The sequence below is a fragment of the Rhinoderma darwinii genome, chromosome 12 (genome assembly GCF_050947455.1).
Source record: "Rhinoderma darwinii isolate aRhiDar2 chromosome 12, aRhiDar2.hap1, whole genome shotgun sequence".
Lineage (NCBI taxonomy): Eukaryota > Metazoa > Chordata > Amphibia > Anura > Rhinodermatidae > Rhinoderma > Rhinoderma darwinii.
In genome coordinates this window covers 65,206,990-65,228,575 of record NC_134698.1, presented here as the reverse complement: position 1 = coordinate 65,228,575, position 21,586 = coordinate 65,206,990, and the positions used below count along the sequence as shown (strand labels likewise).

General features: G+C 42.9%; 1 protein-coding gene across 3 annotated transcripts in view; it reads right to left on the bottom strand.

Moving 5' to 3' along the window:
• The window catches only part of DAAM1 (dishevelled associated activator of morphogenesis 1), a 165,972-nt gene extending 144,607 nt beyond the window's left edge, over window positions 1–21,365 (bottom strand). For all 3 annotated transcript variants that reach the window (XM_075843565.1, XM_075843568.1, XM_075843567.1), the window contains exon 1: window positions 21,139–21,365. The gene's annotated coding sequence lies outside the window, so the exon portion shown is untranslated. The remainder of the gene's footprint in view (window positions 1–21,138) is intronic.
• Between the last annotated feature and the right edge of the window lie 221 nt (window positions 21,366–21,586).

Here is a 21,586-nt window from a genome sequence, read left to right as displayed (position 1 = left end):
AAAAAAGAATCATACCAGAAGCCGGACCAAACAAACGCGTTGAGCGAATTCAAGAACTTCTATTTGTTAGGAAACAAAAATCAACCAAATATTCCAAGATGTCTACACTCTTGGGATGTTTTGTTCTGAATGTAGAAAAAAATAAAATGTGCTCGGAGTATTTGCATAATCTTAAGAATAAGAGACGAAAAAAATATGTTTTTTTTATAATAAAACATGTCTGAAACATTCTAGCTAAGGAACAGACTTCCATTAAATGGAGCACTGACAACCACTTGTCTCAGCCGAATTTTGATGCAACTATATCCAGCTTAAACTCACAATGGTCTTCCTTTCATTAATTATAAATCAAAATGGATTTCACATATAAACTTTCAAAAGAACAAAAATACCCAGAAGAAAAAGGAACCCCCAGAAGCAGGTAACCCTAAAAAGATTGGACACAGGAGTAACTTTAAGCTGCTGGGCCCAACACAAAATCTGCAACAGGGCCACGCACCCACAATGTGCCACTTGTAATACTGGTGTCTTCTTATGAGGCAAAGGAGCCAATGGCGTAACAGTTGCACCAGGGCCCAGGGGCAGCTGTTACCTCTGCACCCCCTATAAGCTAGGCCCAGCCAAATTATAGCATACATCTGACCATTAGTAAATTCTTATTGTGCATTCATTGTCTTGTGAGGTCTTGTGCCCCAGAGGTGTAATAAGCAGAGAGGAGTTGACAATTGTATTTGCATCAAAACTACTACTTGATACAAATACGATTTGGCTTTTTGCAGCCATAAATAATTCAGAAATATCAGACATGCCATAAAAGTTGTAGATCGGAATAAACCTTTAAGGCAACAGTGGGGTCCCAAGTTCAAATATTCTCCCTGTCTTTACGTGGGTTTCATTTGGGTACTCTGGTTTCCTCCTACACTCCAAAAACATACCATAGAAAGTCAATTAACATGGATGACCTCACTTATCAAACCATCTAAACCTTTGTTTTAGGCAAGGGCCCAGCAAACGTATAAAAGGTAAAGGGGGAAAAAAAAACAAGACAGAAAACTCTACGAAACACAATGGGGCAGATTTACTATTAAAAATGGGCCAGAACTTGTTAGGCTGAATGCAAGCTCATACACGTCTTCAGGCTTTCATTTAAAAAAAAACTTTGTGCATCACTTAACAAAAAGGGGCAAATCTAAGCGAAAGAGGGAATGGCTTAAACTGCCCCACATTGCGCCAACATTTTACCACAAAAACGTTGGACTAAAGTAAGACAACCAAGAGGCGGAATAAAGTTAGTTTCAAAAGATGCGTCAAATTTATCATACAGCATGAGCCTCTGTGATAAATCTGGCGCATCTAGTCTAGTACTAAGCGGTATAAGTGTAAGGCTGGGTTCACACAACCTATTTTCAGGCGTAAACGAGGCGTATTATGTCTCGATTTACGCCTGAAAATAGGGCTACAATACGTCGGCAAACATCTGCCCATTCATTTGAATGGGTTTGCCGACGTATTGTGCAGACGACCTGTAATTTACGCGTCGTCGTTTGACAGCTGTCAAACGACGACGCGTAAATTGACTGCCTCGGCAAAGAAGTGCAGGGCACTTCTTTGCAACGTAATTTGAGCCGTTCTTCATTGAACTCAATGAAGAGCAGCTCAAGATTTACGAGCGTCACAGACGCCTCGCATATTACGAGGAGGAGCTTTTACGGCTGAAACGAGGCAGCTGTTTTCTCCTGAAAACAGTCTGTCATTTCAGCCGTAAAAGCCTCTCATCGTGTGCACATACCCCAAGACCGGATTGATAAACCCGCCCCATCGAAATGTAAAGGATTCTATGATGAATTTGACATTTCTAAAACTTCTGCTTTCATTTGCAATATATGAGCCAAAGCAGCAAAACATCTAATAAAATCGGTGAATATCCAAAGAATGAGCCCTTTAGTAATGACTACTGGATCAAAAGCACACCATTCTGCCCCATCAGTCTAGAGTCATGAACAATACTGCGGCTCTATGGCGGTTTTACGGTCTCATTTTAAAAGAGCAGCGAGATGCAACCATAGCACAACACAAGTTGCCGGGATTAAGCCTCCTATTGTCAGGTTCCTTTCCCACTGCTGATATATTCAGTACGTCTTCCAATATCGTCAGTCTAGCGAGCAAGCGTTTGTTCCCGATACATGAACTCAGCCAAGGGGATGACTTATTGCTTCTAAGTGTGTCATGCTTTAGTAATTTCTTACCAGTTGGCGATGCGCGCTGGGTCCTGTAGCTTAAATCAGTACTAGCCCTTAGGCCAGATTCACCCGAACAAGTGCAAACTCACGTCAAGAGTTGCACCCGTGTGAGGTCCCGTTTTCACGGATCCCCATAGACTTGAGTCTACCGAGGGATCCGTGAAAACTAATGATAGGACATGTTGTATTTTTCATGTTGTCACCCGGCCACATTGAAATACACGCATCTGTGACGGCCGCACACGCACCTACGCTACAGTGAATTCGGCCTTAAAGAAACACTCCATAGACAACGGATACACTTTCTTATGCCTTGTGAATGGCCTGAGGGGGCAATGCATGGCACAGCGATTCATGTACGATAACTGCTGCGTCATGCAAAACTCCCAAATCACCAACAAGGTTCACACTAACAGAACAGTATTAGCTGGAGTGTTCCTTCAAAATTTCAGATTACAAATAAAAGGAGTTTTCTGGGACCTAAACATCAATGGCCGATCATCAGGATAAGCCATTAATGTTTGATTGGTGGAGGTCCAACCCTTTATGACCCCTTTCAATCAGAAAAAGGAAGGGGCTGTGCCCGGTACCATTTGCTTGCAGTACCAGACAAAGCAGATCATACGGACAAGTCACTGTGCCTGTGTAAACAATGAAGGGGATATAATACTTGAGAGCCAGGGCTCCTTCATTCTGCTTATCAATGAGGTCGGGAATTTCTGCCAAGTCTGAACTTACCATTATATAAAAAAAAAAAAAAAAAAGTTGTTTGTCCCAGGTATTCAGACTTTCTGACTCTTCTGTATTATGAAAAAAAATAATATATAATTAAGCTGTCAGTTTAATGGCGGATTGTAAGACATGCTCCTCTTACCTGTAACAGTTTTACATTCTTGGATTCTATTACAGACATTAATGAAGCAGATTTTTCAGCTTAATATGCTGCCCTATTTTATAGAATATTACTGCTAGAGGGCCATAGTCCTAGTAGCCAAAGCATACACCGAAAAACAATATATATTTTTTAAAAATGCAAAAAAAAAAAATGCAAAAAAAAGGGTGCCATGTGGCGAATAGGATCACTGAAGGAATACAGCGGACGTCTACTTATAATCAGCGCTCCTCATGAAAACAGGGGGCTCATAACTAGGAGTCCATTGTATTCTTTTTAGCGATCCCATTAGCCAACATTTTTTGGGTAGTTTTGACTATTAGGCGTATGGACCTGCATCTGTAATAAGCTGCCCATTCATAGGGCACCATAATGAGTTGACAGATCTGATTTGAGATTTGTCACCCGTGTACTAAAATACGATCTCTGGATCTCTGCTTCAGTGTCAGGTCATGGGTCTCAATATTGTAGATCTTTTCTTTGACTGGGGGTATGATCAGAAAAGCATTTTGCAAGCAAGAGGACTCTAGCTAGGTATAAAAAAAAATAGTCACGTGGGCATTATTACTGGGGGTCTAGAGTGTCTTAATGGGTAATACCTTGTATTTCTGACAGTCTACAGTGATTAAGATCTTAATATTGATATTCTTTATCCATTGGGGTCAAGGATGTTACGGGTTAATATTTAATATCCTTGAAGTCTAGGGTTGTATAGTGGTTAACACTTATCCATATCATATAACTCAATGTTTTCTCCCAAACAGCTAAGGGAAAGGGAGGGTCCTAATACTAGGAAAACTACCCCAGGATTGTCCATGGGGTCACAGGCATACAGTAAAAAAACTGAAGCAACGCTGTATGTAGGCCTACATGTCTTCCTGCCAAATTCCATGATCTGAAAACCCCCCCAAAAAAACAAAAACTTTCATTATTATTATTTAGCAACAGGAAAACCTGAAAAGCTGCGGCAGGGTGGAGACTGTACAAACATAAATTTTTCCCGCAAAATACATGTCATTTTAGCCCTGAGGCATTTTTAGAATCCAACAACTAGTCAATGAAGTCTAGAAGTAAAGCAATAATTGTAAGATAATGAATAGGACCCCCTTCACATCACACTTATTCACTATGTTTAGCGTGTACCTCGGGAAAGCTCCTGGCATCCTTCGGGCTGCATTTGCCTGCCAAAAAAAAGACAAAAAACAAAGTCCTTTTGGCCTCCGGTCAGCATACTTTTTTTTTTTTGAAGTATGGAATAGTGTAGTAGACCAAGACTACGCGATCACATCCTGAGGAATCCCGCAAAAGAGAAGAAAAAAAACCCAAAACTATAATGCATGTGTGACGGTGCAAAGAATGGTATTAGTTTTTTGTTTATTTTTTAAATGGGAGCCTGTGGGCGAGGCATGCCACTGTATGGCATATACGTCACAGGCATTCGTCTAACCATATAAAAGTCTTGGGCTTTTTACGTATATGGTAAACAAGGGTATGCCACCGATAGGGTATCCGCCACAGACTACGTTTCATGTATACATCGGGAGCTTTTCCTAGTGTATGCGTCAAACGTAATGTGAAGGGGGCTAAGTTGGGAGTTCATGGGTAAAAAAAAAAAAAAAGGAAAAAAAGCTAACGATAATTAAGGTCAACATTTCTTTTTAGCTGGTTCCCGACCGCTGGCTGTGTATTTACGGGCAGTGGTCAGGATCCTTAAAACTCACGCCATAGACCATTTACGGCGCGGGTTTTAGCTTGCTGCCCGAACGATCGGGCAGCTGAATGTCGGGTCTCCGGCAGTTAAACTTGCTGGACTTAAATGGTAAGACCCACATAGGTTGTGAAATTGCTCATTAATTGGCACGGGTTGTTGCAGGTAAAACGGCTGTTTACCGACAAAATTGTGCGGCCACTAATGCACCATTTAAATTTGCGCGAGAATGCCAGTAAATAGCAGTGTCACTCACAACAACGCACAGCCATTAACCCCTTATGACAATCATACGGCTATATACATTCCAACTGCCCATGTCCCACGAGGTTGTCACGTATATAAAGGGTAGCAGCCTGGAACGGGGTTTAATGTTTGCAGCGCTGCTTCAGTGTAGACTTTCATGTCTGCTGGGGCTTTGAAATGCCCAGAACGAACACACACACACACTCTAATTAGGCTATGTTCACACGGAGTATTTTGGGGGAGGAATATCTGCCTCAAAATTCCGTTTGGAACTTTGAGGCAGATATTCCTCTCCCTGCACGCCGATTTTCGCGGCAATTATCGCACCGTTTTTCGACCGCAGCCATTGAGCGCCGCGGGCATAAAACAGCGAGATATACGCTTTCTCCTGCCTCCCATTGAAGTCAATGGGAGGTCGGAGGCGGAAGCGCCCGAAGATAGAAGCGACATGCCCTTTTTCCCGCGAGGCAGTTTTACTGCTCGCGGGAAAAAGACGCCGACGCCGCCCATTGAAATCAATGGGAGGCGCTCTCGGGCCGTTTCTGCCGAGTTTTGCGACGCGGTTTCCGCGTCAAAAAAACTCGGCAAAATACCCCGTGTGAACATAGCCTAAGAGCGGAATCTCCAGTCAGAGGGCTCTGGCCAGGGATTCCGCTCCTAGAGGGAGCCCCCGCTGTCTCTGTCCATATATGGACAGTAATCTCAGCAGCTCCCTCTAGGAGCAGAGTCCCCGGCCAGAGTGTTGCCGACTCTGGCTGAAAATTCAGCTGTTAGAATGAGCTCCTCACGTCACGGTCTATATATGGATAGTGACGTCAGGAGCTCATCAGCACCGATCAGACATTTATGGCATACCCACAGGATATGCCGTAAACGTCTAAGATAGGAATACCTTTTTACCTGTTGGGGTTTTCTGATCCTGGCATTTGCAGCAGGAGTGCGGCTGTACTAAGACCCTTGATATACCATTACATCTATGTGCGAAGGGATTTAATTGGGATTTCCCATCATGAGAACGGTTATGTTGGGGGATTTACTACAAACTTCCTGCAAAAGGATTCACAGGATAACAATGGTGAAGGGGCCCGGCAGGCTTATTAAAATGAGAGGTAATCGCTTAAGGCCCTTTTACACGGGCCAACGATCAGGCGAACAAGAATTTGTGTATACGCTCATTCCCGATCATTGCCCTGTGTATACAGGGCAGGGATCAGTCAAACAAGCAGCTTGTTTATTGGTGGATCAGATCGCGTATGTGTCACAAAAAAAAAATAGTCGCTTGTCGGCAGCACATCGCCCTTTGTAAATAGGGGATGTGCTGCTGAAAAGTGTGAAATCTGTGGGGACGAACGATCATATTAAAGATTATTCGTTACCATATACATCGAACATTATTCAGTCAGTGTAAACGGAACAAATGAGCGCCCATCAACATGATGTATTGTCGATCCACGTTAGTTTAGCAGGTAAATAATCTGTCCGGGTAAGGCTCCATGCACACGACCGTGCCCGCAATCACGGCCCGCGATTGCGGGCACGGCCGGCCGCTGACTGACAGCCGCATTTTCGGGCCGTGCTCCCATACAAAAGTATGGGAGCACGGCCCGCAAAATGGGAAAGAACGGACATGTTCCATAATTCCCGGAACATTTCCACGGCACTGACACCCTTCCGTAGTGCTACGGAAAGGTGTCAGTGTTCAATGAAAGTGAATGGCTCTGTTTTTTGCTGTCGTGTGCATGGGGCCTAAAAGTGCACTTAAAAAGTACAGGTATCTCCACTTTTAATAGCTAAAGCTTGATACGAAGACCTCTTTAGACTATTATGGCCTCTCATGCGGTTACTAAAACCATGAAGAACATTTAATTTTTTTTATTAGATGATATGATATATATTATAAATATTCAGATATCTGCACATTCCAACCCATACTCTATTACAATGTGTCACTCCCTAAGGAAAGGAAGGACTAAAATAAATGCAATGTGCACTTTGGAATATTAACTTTCCGCTGGGTCAACACAAACATGGCCAGCTGTTTATCAGAACATACTCAGCCTTGACATACTTGGAAAGAAAAATGAAAAGTACTTCACACCTTAGAAGCACGCCAATACTATCAATTTAGAAAGCAAATTCCATTATATATATATATATATTATATATTTATTTTATTTATTTTTTTACAATGGGGTCAATAGTAGCAATTGAATGGTTTCGTGTATACCAGGGATTGCTATTCTTATTACCATGAGGGAACCCCTGAAAAAGTTTTCCACTCCTGGGGAACCCCTGCCCCCATTTGTACCATAAAGAATCTTGTTGTAAGGGTGGGTAAAGTAGTCCATAATCTATATTCTGGGCTAAGATTTGTCGACTGCTTTGCCTTCCTCCAAGCTAACAATCTGAAATAGAAGTTTTTCTTCTTTTCTACATAAAGACCCTTTTACACGGGTTGATGACGGGGTGAACGAGTGCTCATAGAAATGTTCATTCCAGACCATTGGCCCGTGTAAACATGGCAGCGATCAGATGACGAACGAGTGTACACTCCATATGCCTCCATAACAATGGTAGTTTGTCAGCAGCACATCTCCCAGTGAAAAACCGCCTTAAGGCCTAATTCACATGAATGTGTAATATGTTCGCGTGACGGCCGTTAAAACAACGTCCGTCACACGGACCTATGTAATTCAATGGTCCATGTGAAGGGTCCGTGAGAAAACAGGACATGTCCTATTTTTTTTTGCGCCTCACGCATCCCTCCATAGACTCTGGGTGATGCGTGATAATGCACCTCGGACGTGAAAAACCTACAGTGAGAACCCTGACCAGGTTACCAAGACCCCACAGTATACCATGGCGTATACCCTGGACATACACACCAAAACGTGGTGTGAACAGAGCATTACTGGTACCACAGGAGCACACACTTTGCCGCATAAAACAAACCGGCACATGGAAGTTAGCCCTAAGCTGCAATCATTAAAAAAAAAACACACGAACAAACGGTGGTTGCGCAAAATTGTAAAAAACAAAACGGCTACAAAACCTGCTTCTGTGAACACTCCAGGAGCGGTTCTACATGTAGAACATTCACATCTGCTTAGAAAAGTAGAATCAAAGTGGCAGCTCCTTACTTCTAACAATACTTTAGCGATTATGTAGACGTGGAGGTTTTAGCATGACACATCCGGCTGCTTTTTTTTTCTAGAGTATTTTATTAGAGCGTACAAAAAAAGTTTAAATTGTACAAAGTTTAATTGTATTTTGTAAATTTAGATCATGTTAGTGTGCATTGGCATAAAGCATAAGAATGGGTTACCTATTTTTTTTTCCAGTCGTTTTGGGTGATCAGACAGCTATGGCAACAGTTTGGGTTGACACCGGAGATTTGTTCTTTACATATGTTCCCCAAAAAGGTGTTTTGTTTTTTTTAGGACATCCACTCTGACGGACGTTGCCTCTATTCCATACACAGAACTCAGAGAGCAGTTTAGGCTGCAGTAGGGAAGACGGAAATGGCTATAAACCGCTTCAGTCTTCTCCTCAGGGTCTCTGGCTGTGTCTGACAGTGCTGCGAGTTTAAAGCCCAGGACCACGCGCCACGTTAACTACATGCCCCAATAAAGGAAACTGATATACTTAAAATATGACCAATCTTTAGTTAAAATCTGCTGGAAGGACACCGCTATGAACGGTTGGGTAGACAATTTCCTAGATAGCAGTATGCGCCTTAGATTCTCATAGTAGAACACCTATTGCTGATACACATTGTACAGATCTAGAATGCAGAATTCAGCCATAGTATTCTATAGGTCCGTACTGTGCCTCTATGGGCCTCAGAAGTTACATGCAGGCACACAGAGGTTTTTCCCACTCACGGATTCCGTGAGAATCTGCAAGGGAAAAAAAACACTTACACGCTTCTCCGCATGCTGTATTATGGAAGTATTTTTTTCCTTCTAGGGGTGTGTAAGGCACCATACTGCGACACACTTGGTCAATAGGTTGTGTGGTATTGCAGCTAAGCCCCATTAACTTCAATAGAGCCGCGTTGCAATACCAGAAACAACCTATAGACAGGTGTAGCGCTATTTTTGGAATAAAGCAGCCATATTTTTTTTAATACTGGACAGCCCCTTTGTCTAGAATAAGGTCTCGGTAATGCCGGTAATTAGAATGCTATATGGTAGCCGGCATTGAGACTTTTTTTCCACTGGAGGTTCATTCAATCATCCACTTGGATAACAGACGATTGTCCCTGCACAAATATTAACCTCTGCTGTCAGCACTGCAAAGAGCGGACATAATCAAACTACACTGACAAAGTAATCATTTCATTATCTATTCTAAATGAGACTTCACAAGCTCACAGTGCAAATAAGGTGTTGGTTCACATTTCCATGCCCTTTTCTTCCTGCTCACCGAGACAAGTCTGAAACTTGTATGTTATAAAAATCAGTGTAGAAGCGTCCACCTCCATGGATTAAATAATATTTTCCCCACTGTATTCGGAGAGTGATGTTAAGATTTTTCTGCGTTTTGAAATATATATATATACACACACACACACATATGGACAATCGCAGTATTCCCCTACCCTCCCACGAATGGGTCATCACCCTAGCACAGCATTTACAGAGCATGGCGCCAAAGAATTGTCGAGTCCATCAGTGGAAGCTTTAGGGCCTATTCACTCGTGAGTCCCGTCCATATGCTGTGCATGGAAATCACGCACAACACACGGACCGTTTGATTTCAATGGGGCTGCTCACAAATGCAGGAGTTTTCACGCAGCGAGAGTCTGTTGCGTGAAACTCACTGCATGCTAGGAGCCCGGCTCCCTGCTGTGTGTTCGGTCCGGGACTTGCAGCCGAAATACGTTCCGTCCTTTACGGACCGAACATGATCGTGTGAATCCAGCCTTAGAAAAAAGCCTGCTCTATGCCCACACAGAGCATTTGACAACTTTACCTGTTGAAGTTTGGATAAAGGGAGAGCTGTCAATTACTGAGGGGGTGGGATCAAGACTCACAGGCTTTCTACGAGTCCAGAAAGAATATTTGGCCGTCATTTCCCATTGACAGGGAGTTCGGGACCTCCATTCTCTTGAGCGTTGGAGGGTCCCAGCGATCAGAAAATTATCACCTATCCTGTAGATAGGTGATAAAGGGGTATTTTTTCAAAATCATAATGTAAGAATGGCATACCGCTCCAGAAAATGCCAGTCTGAGAAATAAATGGAAAGCTGATGGAGTATTCCTGGTTTTCAATGGGATCTGTTATGACAACCAATGAAGGAGCCCAAGGTACCTCACACCCAAAAGGACAACTCAGATTTATATTTCCATGGGTAGGCACATGCTCAGCTGCTTCCATTAGTCTTATAGTATTTACCACAGAATGTAAGGTAACGGGTCCTTAAGCCTAGGGGCCACATTGGATAACGGTGCCCCTTATTATTATATAAGTGGTATGCTCCTGCGTTTCCCTCTCTACCCCCCTTTATGGGGGTTTCTTGGTACTTACCCTTTTCTCTGAGTTTATTGGCCTAGGTTGTTACCAGGAAGAACGGAGGCAAGCTGTGGATCACCGTGATTGGCCAGCAGCAATTTTCGGCAGGAAGGTTTCTTCGATTTAAAAATAAATATAAAAATGGAGCTCCGGCTGAAGAGGAGTCAGTCTGACTAGCAGAGGATTTGGAGCACCTTCCCTCACAACAAGTCGTATTTTTTAGTGGGTTGTCACCCATTTAAATATGGGTGGACGGAGTATATTCATAATATAAATCCATTTGAATTGGACTATTTGGCTGGAGTCTTCTGACTAAGCCCTTTGGTTTAGGTGTTTTCATTATTTGATATTTATGTTTGTTTGGTAACCCTTAATAAATACCGCGGCCTTATTTATTCTAAGAGATCTCGTGTCTTTATTTATGTTTATTATTATTTTGGTTTGTTATAGGAGTGGCGTCTGTGATCCCATGATAATGTATACATGGCTAACTCTCAGCATGAAACGAAATTGGGGGTGGTTGTACACCCACCGATTGGACGTTTCTGACAAATACAATTGATATGCCATAAATGTTTGTCATAGGAAAAACTCCTTTAAGATTTGCTCAGTTAGGACTAACCGCGGAGAAGTTTCACATTATTATAGTAAAATGACTACATTACATTCATCGGATATCGTACAGAAACTTTGCATGTTCAGTGGTTAAGCATTACATTTCACGTAAATCTTATTTCTATACCAAGGACAGTCACTGTATCCAGAGGAACCATGGACGATATTACTAAGCAGGTCACGTTAGCAGTGCATACACACATACACCTAGGGGGGATGGAGACACTGCCGCTGTCAGTCTCCTTCCACTGTGAAAAGGTCGGATGCAGAGAATCTTCCTCAGCTCATCTGAGGACATTAACGTCACCAGCAGGGAGGGGGTGACACGTTATATCTAACATTGAAAACCACTGATACGAACAACAGCCGAGGGACACTGGAATACACGTTACTCCTAAGATATTCATCTTCGGGTCTAGGGCTATGCTGCATGGGTAGGAATAGGAAAAATTATTGATGGATGGCGAGTGAGCGTGGATTCGGATGAAATTTCAAACATGGTGGTGACTTGATCAGAACATTGTGGCCTAAGAAGGCCGAGAGCATAAAATCTAACCAGACCCATTATAAATATAGTGCAGCTATTTATAGCGATTTAAACCTTTAAATACCTCACTTTTTGGAACCCTGCGTACCAATGACTCACTACAAAAATTCCAAAAGGTGACGGTCTTAATTATAGAGAATCTGATCATGCCTACTTATGCTTAAGGCGTGAAATTAATAGAGGTCACAAACACTGCGTGTGTCTTACATCATTGATATTCTAGTCAGAAGTTGGGTAAAGCAACGGTTCATATCTTTAACACATACATAGCAAGAGAATATACTATGCCGAGTGACTCTTTACATTTTTATTCCTCTTTCCTGACTCGGAACGTAACTACCTCTCTGCGCTATGCGGAACCCCTATCTGTCTGTACACAAGAGATTTTTCCAACCAGAGCACAGGAAACAGAATGTGGAGAAAATCAACCTGCAATAATTGTACAAAAGGTAGGCCTTCATATTCTCAAAGGGGCTGCCGGCATGCTGTGGGGATTGGGGGCTCCATTGCTACTTATCTATTAGACACACCACCACATACAGCCCTCTGCTCTAGATGACACCCGACTTTGTGCACATCTTTTATTTCCCTGCGCTGATACAACGGGTTACCCCGCAGGTAGAAGCTGGGCCTATCAGCATTGGGATCCTCCACAATTAACCCACCTCAGGGGAATCACCTATTTATAAAGAGGTTTCTGACAAATCAATGGGATTCCCATGAAAGGATCAAACTGCAAAGGCTTCAAAACCGCTGAACCTAGCACAATGTCAAGGTTTTAAAAATAAAAACTTGCAATTGCAACACCAATAACAGAAATACTACAATATTTAGATACAGAATAGTTAAATGTAACAATTAACTCTCTGGGGCGGTATCATTTGTGTTTTGTGATGGAGATAACCTCCTAAAATACAAACATGGCTACAATATCTGACAAACTCAGGTCTTTTATGTCGGTATACATGAATCAGGGCAGGATTTGTCATTTAAAGCACCACTGTCATGAGACAACGTCGCTCTACATAAGGGCAGCTGTAAAGGGGGTTTTACACTGGGCGATTATCGGGCAGAGGAGTGCTCACATAACGCTCGTTGCTGATAATTGCCCTGTGTAAACAGGGCAGCGATTAGCAGAACGACGAGCAATCACTCGATCATCCGCGGATTGTATAGTTTAAAAAAAGTAACATATCGTTGTCGGCAGCACATCTCCCCGTGTAAATAATATATGTATGGGGACGAGCGATCGGAGTAACAACCGCTGACCCCCATCCGTAGCTCCGTTGTGACAGGAGCAAACGAGCGCCGATCAACGGCCGTTGTAATAGGGCCTTAAGGCTAGGTTCGCTGCAGTAAAACAACGCCATTTTAGCAAAAACCACAAATTGACAGCAAAGTGTTAACACAGCCGAATTATTTTTGAAGCAATCCCGGTAGACATGGGTCTCCCCCTGAAGGGCTGCCTACATGTGCTTTACAGAAGAACTGCAGAAACCGTGATCTGCACCATTGAATTATATGTTGTATAGCGCACCAACAAAGCCGTTCCCGGGCATTATATACTGATGGCCTAGTCTTAGGATAGGTCATCAATATCAGATCGGTGGACTACACGGATCTATCAAGGTGCATTGTGGGATCATGTGGTAGAACAGGTAATAAAGGCTCTCACTTCATCACACACCAGAGATGGGCAACATAATATGCAGGCAGGACCCACCCCACTAATACTCCCCCCCCCCCCCTCCACATAATTGCCTCTAGGACCACCTGACCTCTATGGAAGCTGCTAGCTGATCAGAACGCTCCAGTGTCAGGGTGGTGGGGGGGTCACCATGGCAACAACAGACCCTCACCCCCCTCAATCTCCGCTAAACCGATAGGCAGGCAGCCAGCCAGATCGCTTCCTTTCAACAATCCCACTGCTGTGTCAGAATGTAAATTCAACCTCTGTCAGCAATGACAATCAGGATATGGCTCAATTGTTCCTGGTCTTTTGCTATTGTACTTCACTCCTTTTAGAAGTCATTTGATTTAGGGCAAAGCAGCAGCTTCTACCGCACATTGCTGCATCCTAGAGACTGGCACGGAGAGGCACAATGTGGACAACGCACCCACAGCGGTCAACAAAAGTTGCTGTAACTACTGCAGAATGGGAGGGGGAGGGAGACTAATGTGCCCACTGGGGAAATTAAGAGGGTGCGGGAGACAATTACTACTACTGGGGGGCACGGCTGTAACTACAAAAAGGGAGCTCTATTCTAACTACTCGAGGGACGGGCACCTACCTTTTGGAGTTCCTAAACCTTATAAGATTTGCCCAGGCCTGTTTAAAGGGGAATTTAGCGTTGTTTTTTTTTAAAGAAATTAAAACAGCCCCAAGGCATAAGTTGAGGATAATTGGTGGGGTTACATTTCCTAGTACCCATTGTTAGACTTTTACATTATTATACAGGGTGGGCCATTTATATGGATACACCTAAATAAAATGGGAATGGTTGGTGATATTAACTTCCTGTTTGTGGCACACTAGTATATGGGAGGGGGGAAACTTTTCAAGCTGGGTGTTGACCATGGCAGCCATTTTGAAGTCGGCCATTTTGTATCCAACTTTAGTTTTTTCAATGGGAAGAGGGTCATGTAACATCAAACTTATCGAGAATTTCACAAGAAAAACAATGGTGTGCTTGGTTTTAACGTTACTTTATTCTTTCATGAGTTATTTACAAGTTTCTGACCACTTATAAAATGTGTTCAAAGTGCTGCCCATTGTGTTGGATTGTCAATGCAACCCTCTTCTCCCACTCTTCACACACTAATAGCAACACCGCAGAAGAAATGCCTCCCGATCTGACCCCCTTAGACTTTTATCTTTGGGGTCATCTGAAGGCAATTGTCTATGCTGTGAAGATACAAGATGTGCAGCAACTGAAACTATGGATACTGGAAGCCTGTGCTAGCATTTCTTCTGCGGTGTTGCTATCAGTGTGTGAAGAGTGGGAGAAGAGGGTTGCATTGACAATCCAACACAATGGGCAGCACTTTGAACACATTTTATAAGTGGTCAGAAACTTGTAAATAACTCATGAAAGAATAAAGTAACGTTAAAACCAAGCACACCCTTGTTTTTCTTGTGAAATTCTCGATAAGTTTGATGTGTCACATGACCCTCTTCCCATTGAAAATACTAAAGTTGGATACAAAATGGCCAACTTCAAAATGGCCGCCATGGTCAATACCCAGCTTGAAAAGTTTCCCCCCTCCCATATACTAATGTGCCACAAACAGGAAGTTAATATCACCAACCATTCCCATTTTATTTAGGTGTATCCATACAAATGGCCCACCCTGTACTTCTGACCAGAACACAGACCCTCTCCAATCAGATATGAATGTGCATAAATGAAGAAGAATCCCTCTTTAAAGGGGTATTCCCAAAATCATAAAATGATTACCTATTCACAGGAGGGGGTGATCATTTTCTGATCACTGGGGTCCCATCGCTGAGACCCCGACCGATCATGAGAACTGGTGTCCCAAATCCTCAGATCCCCTTCACTGCACTCCCCGCAGTCAAGAAGTGAAAAGGATCTGGGGGTCCTGCGGATAAGTGATAATTTAGGATTTTGTGAAAACCCCTTGTACATGCAAACACACAACTCACTTATACAGAAAAAATAATTTAAAAAAAATATATATATATGCAAAACCTAAACAGCTCAGAAAAGAAAAACATAAAGTGGAGTTATGGAGCGGGTTAAATTGAAAACTATCCAAGATTGTCTGTGTAAAATAGGGTTGTTGCAAGGAGATAATGATCATGGCCCGGGGGTAGGGAAGGGTTTAAACAAGAGAAGTTTATCACATCTGTGAAAACCTGATTATCTTGTCTGTACCCGTGAAAAGCATGCAAAAGGCAAGATACCAAGTGGTGGAATATTCTCAATTATGCTCCCGAGATTAGACAATAACAACAAATGGCTGCACGCGCTTATCTGATGAGAATAATACATACAAGTATTGTACACAGGACACGACTTCAGCTCGCCGTAGACGTAAAGATAACACGATCAATACGCCTGTAATTTCACAGCCAGAGCGTTAACCTTCTATGGTTAGAATTACATTTTATCAGATATGATTGAAAATTATTCATCTATACCGTTACAAATTCTTTTAAAAAAAGTGGTAAAATTTTTGCTACAGTCAGAATAACGCTAGGGCTGCACGGAAACCTTAGTCTGTGCGTGCGGCGAAGTAAAATCCCGTAGGGAAACAATGTATTTGCATCTGGAGTCAACCATCATTTTACTGCATGTCGGAGTGTAGTCCGAGCCTAAACGCTACAATTGAGTTTGTGCATTAGAAGGGTAGTCTAGGAATTTACACTAGTATTTTTGGGGCTAAAATAGAAAAAATAATTATATCGTTTCGCTCCCCTGCCACTGGTCTTCTACATATTGATGGCACGTCACGTGAATAAGGGCTCATTCAGAGGAGCGTGTATCTCGTCCGTGTGACGGCCGTTAAAACAGCAGTCACACAAACTCAAGTATTTCATTGGGGCCATTCACACGACCGTTGTTTCAACGGAGCGTGTGAAGTAGGGATGTCACGATACCAGAATTTGGACTTCGATACCGATACTACGTGTAGTATTGCCATACTCGATACCAAAGAAATACTTTGCCAACAATAAAAAAAAGTTCTCCCATTTTCTGATGCGCGGCACGAGGTGTGAAATTTTGAACCTCCATGTGCCTCACATTAATGGTAATTAACCCCATCATGTTCCTCAGTCGTAATGGACAACATTGGGTTAATGTGTGAGGTACATGATGGGGTTAATTACTATTAATGTGAGGCACATGGCGGTTCAAAATTCATCACACCTCGTGCCTCACATTAATATGTGAAAGAAAGCAGATTTTATTTTATAACAGCGTAAACATCATAAATGACGCTATAAATGTGTTATTACGGTCGCGATGATACCGAATGTGTATGTTTTATGTATGGAGACTTTTATTTTAGTGTTTATTGTAAAAATGCGTGTATTCTTTTTTTTAAATGTAACATGTCTTTTTATTTATTTTTTACTTTTTTATTTTTAAAACTTTAATGTACTGGCATGTATCTATATGCCAGTACATTAGCCTGTGTACAGATAGTACACAGTCAGTTGTTAGGACATACCTCAGTATGCTCTAACAGGAAATATGATCAGACAGCCCTGGGGTCCTTCAATGGACCCTGGGCTGTCTGGCCATATATGGTATGTCCCTCAATTGCGTCACAGGGATTTCCTGTGACGCAATCCAAAGGGGCATTCCCCGTTCTCACTTTACCCCTTGAGTACTGCAGCAATTCCACAGCTTGTAAATTCACCCTTAGCGTATGTGCACACTGCTTATTTTCGGCCGTTTTTCAGGCTGTAAACAGCAGAAAAATTGGAAGCAGAACGCCTCCAAACATCTGCCTATGGATTTCAATGGGAAATTCTGGCGTTCTGTTCCGACAGGCCGTTTTTTACGCCCGTGAAAAAGAAGTGTATGTCGCTTCTTAAGCTGTTTTTGGAGCAGTTTTTCATTGACTATAGAAAAACAGTTCCAAATTTGGCCGTAAGAAACGCCACAAAAAACGCGAGTTTTCTTAGAAAACGGCTGAAAATCAGAAGTGGTTTTCCCTTGAAAACAGCTCCGTATTTTCAGACGTTTTTAGTAAGCGTGTGCACATACCCTTAGGCCCTATATTTGACAAGTATTTCGGCACGCATGCTAAGAACCTTCAATTGACTTCAATGGAAATACGTGGTATTGGTGTATACAGACCATTTTAAAATGCGGGCGTAATTAAATAATGCGTCATTTAAAAAAAATCATATCAATACTTGCCGTGTTTTCTGTGCAAAAAAACAAAACCACTTGCTCGCTATTTGAGCATTTTTTCATGCGTAAGCGCACACAAGATAAACGGCACATTTTTTAACAGTACATTTTAATATCTACATAAAAAAAAAAATTGACAAAACGTGTGTTCATTAGAAACGGTAAAAAGAAAAGGGTGTATTATTTTTTTTATTTACACAGGTTTTGCGTTGTATTATTTCTGCCTACAAAATACGCCGTGTGAATATGGCCTTACAGAGACCTTATATGGCAGCACATGGACAGGGCTCCCCAGTGCGATCACAGTGCCTAATTCACACGAGCGTATTTCACGTCCGTGTTACGCGCGTGAAAATAACGCACGTCACATGGACCTATGCAAGTCAATGGGGCCATTCAGACATTCCGTTTTTTTTCACGCAGCGTTTGTTTGCTGCATGAAAGTTACTGCATGTCCTATACTTGTGCGTTTCACGCAACAGTTGCTAAAGAAATTATTTTGAAAAAGAAAAACACCTTCAGTTTATTTTGCTGACGTGAAACGCGTGACATACGCGCCTAAAAAACGCAGACACGTACCATAACACTGATGTCACACGGAACTGCAATGCAGGAAAAACCCTGTGTTTTTTACATGTGCAAAACGGACACGTTCGTGTGAATTAGGCCTTAGACTGGGTTCCCACAGTGCAGATTTTGTGGGTTTTTTTTGGGCCAAAACCGGAAACCGAACCTAAACAGAAGAAATATATCAAGTAGGGCCTTATAGGTCGGCTCTCCTCGATCCAATTCTGGTTTTGGCTTACAAAATGCAGGCAAAACCTGCAGCAAATCTGCACTGTGGGAACCCAGCCTAAAAGGTTCTCAGAGAACTAAAATTTTGATCAATTGACAAGGATTCCGGCTGCAGCCGGAATCCTTACCACTTTGCAGTCATAGGGAAGCAAGTGTTAGGGTATGTGCACACACACTAATTATGTCCGTAATTGACGGACGTATTTCGGCCGGAAGTCCTGGACCGAACTCCGTGCAGGGAGCCGGGCTCCTAGCATCATAGTTATGTACGATGCTAGGAGTCCCTGCCTCTCTGCAGGACAACTGTCCCGTACTGTAATCATGTTTTCAGTACGGGACAGTAGTTCCATGGAGAGGCAGGGACTCCTAGCATCGTACATAAGTATGATGCTAGGAGCCCGGCTCCCTGCACTGTGTTCGGTCCGGTACTTGCGGCCGAAATACGTCCGTCAATTACGGACGTAATTAGTGTGTGTGCACATACCCTTTACTGAAGCAAGAAACAGTGTTTCAGCCGAACGGAGGTCATTAGACGTCACCATAGTGACATCCCCAGCCAGCGCTACTATATTACAAAGCCTAAACACACACACAGGGCCTCAGGTATACAGAGCAGACAAAAAGTAACGGTTACCCATAGCAACTCAGCTTATTTCTTTTTTTTAGTCGTTAAAAAAGGAAAGAAGTGATCTGATTGGCTGCTATGAGCAATTGCTTCACTTTTCCTCTACAGTAATTCCATACATGAGGGGCACAGTGCTCAATCAACTTTATTTATAACATCCCAGTGAACACCGATTTCTTTAGAATAGACAAAGGTAAAATAGATTTTATAAGCCCCAAAAAAAAAAAAAAAAAAAAAAAAAAAAAAAAAGCGAAATTTACTAAACTAAACGCACCATAATTTTGGCTCAATTCGCATTAAAAAAATAAAATTAAAAAAACACAGGCACACGCCTCGCGCCAGATTTATTATATGTTTTAGACAATTTTGCGACTCACTGGATAGCTTTGCAAAGGGTCTAGAAAAGGGCGTGGCTTAAAAAAGCACTCCGAGGTTATTTTTTCACCTATGCATCACATTCACCTTCTATCTATTACGGGTGCAGGCCCTCTCTCTTGGAGATTCGTTGTGTAATTTTTCGGGTCTGCTGAATTACGTGATGCGGACTACCCGCCAGCCGCATCACTCACGGCATAGACCGGAGGGGAGGGTCCTGTAGTGTCCCAGACTTCCTGTAGACTAGGGTGGCGCAGAGCATCGAAGGCTCTTTGCTCCTCCCAATCACTACCCTGAGGCCTCTACGCTGCAGGTATTACTCTCTCAGCAGCAAAAGCAATGGAGAAACCTGGGAGTTGTAGGAATCCTTTTCGGAGATGAAGGTAAAGAGACAGGCAAGATGGCGGACGAAAGCAGAATTCGTCATTAGTAAAGAAAGGTAATGGAAGATGCAAACAGCGCGAACATTACGCGATTAACTTTACTTTGCCAACAGCGGATAGTATTTGTTTTAAAAAAAAATTAAAAATATGGAGTGCCTCTTTAAATTACTAAAGCGAGATTCACACGAACGTGTGAGTTTTGCACGCGTTGCAGTTCCGTGTGTCATAAGTGTTTGGTGCGTGGCTGCGTGATTTTCACGCATATGCCATCCTTATGCTTAGAAACTAATGAATGTGGTGCTTTTTTTCCCTTCATTTATTTAACTGTAGCACGAATCACACGTGGCAACTATAGGACATGTCGTGAGTTTTACGCAGCGGACACAGGCTGTGTGAAAATCACGGACTGTCTGAACTGTCGCATTGAGTTACATAGGACCGTGCGACGCGCGTGATTTTCACGGACGTTAAACACGTTCGTGTAAACAAGGCCTAAGTGGTAGATGTAGGAGATGGACTCTGGAAGGTGTATACGGGTCTGTGATGCGGACATTAGATTAGGGGCTCTACAGAGGACGGACCGATAAACGAATATAACGTGGTACATTCATTGTATGGACTGTTGCCATTTTTTTTTTGTTTAAATGTAAGAAAAACATTTCTATGAATCTAGCGCAAACTTTAACGTTTTGCTAACGAAAAATAAAAACGATCGCCAACGTTACGCTTTTTATGAACATGCCCCATTGTGCACGGCTCTGTCATACGTCAGCACTAATGGGTTATAAGATACTCAAATAATAAATCGCCTGGATCTAAAGAAGGATTTCCTTGAACGTGCAGCTGCGGAGAGGGAGCAAAGCGTGCACTTCCAGGAGGTCAACGCTGCTTTGTACGCCACAGACATATATATATATCACACACACACACACACACACACACACACACACACACACACACACACACACACACACACACACACACACACACACACACACACACCATAATGACAGACATTTAAAAAGAAAAAAATCCTCCCACCCCCTACAAAAACCATCGCCTCCAGAACAATACACCTTGTACTGAGCCAATGCATGGAGACCCTATGGTGATCACAATGATCATGCAGCCCTCCCCACCCCCCAGACATCCGCATTTTAGGAACCTTCCCCTGCACCCCAAATCTGAGCCCGCACTGAATATTAAAGGAATCGCAGCAAGCACCGCTGTCACACCCATGACCTGAGCCCCAGCTGCCCGCACATCCACATTCAATGCAAGAAAAGGGACCTAATATTCCTCACCTGATAAACTCCATGCTTGATATCGCATTAGACACCAGGATCTATTTAAACTCTTTCCTCCCCGGCCGCTGCGTCTTGCAGATTGCAGGTGACATCATCCCCCTTTGGTGTGATAGGATACAATTGTAACTCTCTGCCTGTGCGCAGGGGCAGCTGATAACGCGCGCAGGATTCTGGGAGCTGTAGTCCTGGTCGGCTCTTGTCCGCTGCCAAACAAAACGTTTTAGAACTACAGCCCCAACAATAGAATCGGAGCGGCACTCTGCTTTCCTGTGTGCGGCGCTTATCTACAGGCAAAGCATAGGATTGCCTGCTGACAATAGTAGACTAGAAGCTCTGCCGAGACAAAGCTCAGCAAACAACACTGTCACCTAGTGGTGGCTCCTGGATACGCACCCTATGATTCACATGGGGAAGTAACTATATACACTGTGTATGTGTGTATCTG